Consider the following 2,523-nt stretch of genomic DNA (forward strand, 5'->3'; position numbering starts at 1 on the left):
GCTGGGATTAGACTAATCAGTAAATGTTTCTCTGCTCATTATTTTCCAGGGAAGATTTTCAGCTGATTCTCCGACGCCAAAAGATTATTAATCGCTTAAAGAGCAGAACATCAAACATCGCCCCTTGCTCTAATTTCCCCGGGGTTCCCTCCCGTGGGCAGGGCGCCCGCACCAGCCGGCCCAGCAGCCCCAGGGTGCCCCAGCACCCAGCCCCTCCGCGAGGGCTCCAGCCAGGGCGGACGGAGGCCACAGCACCCCGGCCCCAGTGCAGACCCATGTCTCAGGGTCCACAGCCGATACTGGAGCATCCCCATCCCCTGCACTCTACTCCCCGCTGCACTTTGCAGGACTGGGGGCACAGCAAGGCGGGACAGTCCCTGAGGTGTCCCCTCCTCCCCGTGGCTGCTTCAGCAACACATCAGGCACCCACCGTGCCCTGCAGCACCCTACAGAATGGCATCGTGAGGGCACAGAGGATGGGACGGGTGCCTGAGGCTGTCCCCTTCAGACACCGGGGACAAGCCTTGCAAGTCCTTGGGAGATTACAGATACGTTCAACATTTTGGCAGACCCTCCTCAGCCAACGATGGCTCCAAGACAGCGGCTGGTGGGTTTTTGGGGCCCCTGTCTTTGCAGGGATGTGAAACTCAGGGAAACCCCAGAAGGACGTGCACTCGCCTTGCAACCACCTGCTGTAGCGATGAGGAGAGGGAAGCAAGGAGAAGGTATTGAAGGGCCTGGTTTAGGGGATTAGTAATGGGATAAGACAGCTTTCACCTCCCTGGTTTAGATATGAATCAGGTCAATAATAACGGACCATCTGACAGTTTCAGGCAGCTCGGGGTGGAAGAGGCTCCCAAGCTCCAGGCTGGACAGAGAACCCCTCTCCGAAAGCCCAGCTCCTGCCGCACACCCACCCGTTGGACCCGCACCGGCTGTCACAGCCCCGTGCTCCCTGCCTGCTCCATGTCACGCACCTGCATCTGCTCCTGGCAACCCAGCGTGGGAGCGAGGTTGGAGCCTGGTCCCCAGGGATGATGTCAAAGCCACAGCCCTTGGGTGCCTGCTCCGCAGGGCAAGCTCAGCTGGCTGGCTGGTGGCCCACGGTGGACCTTGCATGGGTGTAAGGTGGCCCAGCAGTGAAGCGCAGCAGGGCGAGCAGCCAGCTGACAGCAACACAGGCAATTTGGCAAGGGTGGGAGCCTGGGGAGAAGGTCCCTGCCTCAGTAAGCATGGACAGAAGGAAAAGGGCTTTTCTTCCACCTCCTCCGTGTCCTGCTGGGAGCACGGGGAAGTCATGGCTGTTGTGACAACGTTGCCCCTGACACATGGGTGAAAAGGAACTGAGAAATAGCCCATCGCTAGGGGAGAAGGCAGCAAAGAGGGGGGTGTTGCAGTGAGGCACGTCCGTATTTCGCAAGGAGTTTTTCCGTATTTCCCCTCTGAGTTACAGGTGGGCTTCCTCCTTGCGATACGGGCAATGGGACTTTTCTCAGGCTGCAGCCAGGGCTGAGTGGTGGTTACGTGTGTGCTCCTGGCCAGTTAGGAGTAGATATATGTAATGGCCAAATACCCTCCATTTTGGCATGATGGATTTGCAGGGGCAGGTGGCATGGCCAGGTTAAATGAATGGGGAAATCTACGCTCCCAGCACTGCTGGGCTGTGGAAAGTGCTTCGTTTCTAGCTCGAGTTTATGCGGGTGAAGCAAAGGGTTTGCAGGGTGAGCGCAGCCACAGCTGGCCATGCATGCCACCTGCTTAGCGCTGCAGCATTGCCAGCCGAGCTTACTACAAGTGCATCAGCAGCCCTAGTTTGGCACCGGCGGGGGGTCCCTTTCCATGTCCCGTTCCGCATGCCCCAGAGACATCCCTACTAATTCCTCTGCACAGATTTCTGTCTTAAGGCATTTGCCTTTGATTAAAACCAGAAGAGCAGTCATGGTTTAAGTGGAGTTTAAGATCAAACCATGTGCTGATGCACAGGGCTCTCACATCTGGAGTGTCGCAGATTTAATCAAACTGCTGGGAAGTGCCGCATGCAGACAGCTGTCACAGCAGCCTGGAGCCCATCTCCTAATTAATTCCTAGCCAAACACAGGGCAAACAAATGACCATCAAGGTGCTACACCTACAACCGTGAAGGGAGGCATGACTGGCAATTGGTGAGCAAGCGGAGATCACCTTGTGTATCTTCAGGAGCTATAGATGATGTAGCCCATGGAAAGCCCTGTCCCCGCTCCTAGGGAGGAGACTGGGGCTTGTCCCAGACGTGTAAACCTTTAGGTGATACATGGGAACATGAGGGACAGGGTGTTCAGGAAGAAATGCGGGTGGAGCAGGCACAACAGCCGTAGCTCTGATTTCTGGCTGCTCCTTCAGCTGGTGCTTTTCGCTTTCACTCCGCTTTGTTGTTGTTTTCTAGTCCCGTTTACCCGCCCATCTCACGCTCCCGTGGGCAACGCCCTCCTGTCCTATACAGGGTGTGTGAGCCAGGACACAGCCCTCCGTGGGGATGCTCTGTCT

The sequence above is a fragment of the Ciconia boyciana genome, chromosome 3, assembly GCF_034638445.1.
Source record: "Ciconia boyciana chromosome 3, ASM3463844v1, whole genome shotgun sequence".
NCBI lineage: Eukaryota > Metazoa > Chordata > Aves > Ciconiiformes > Ciconiidae > Ciconia > Ciconia boyciana.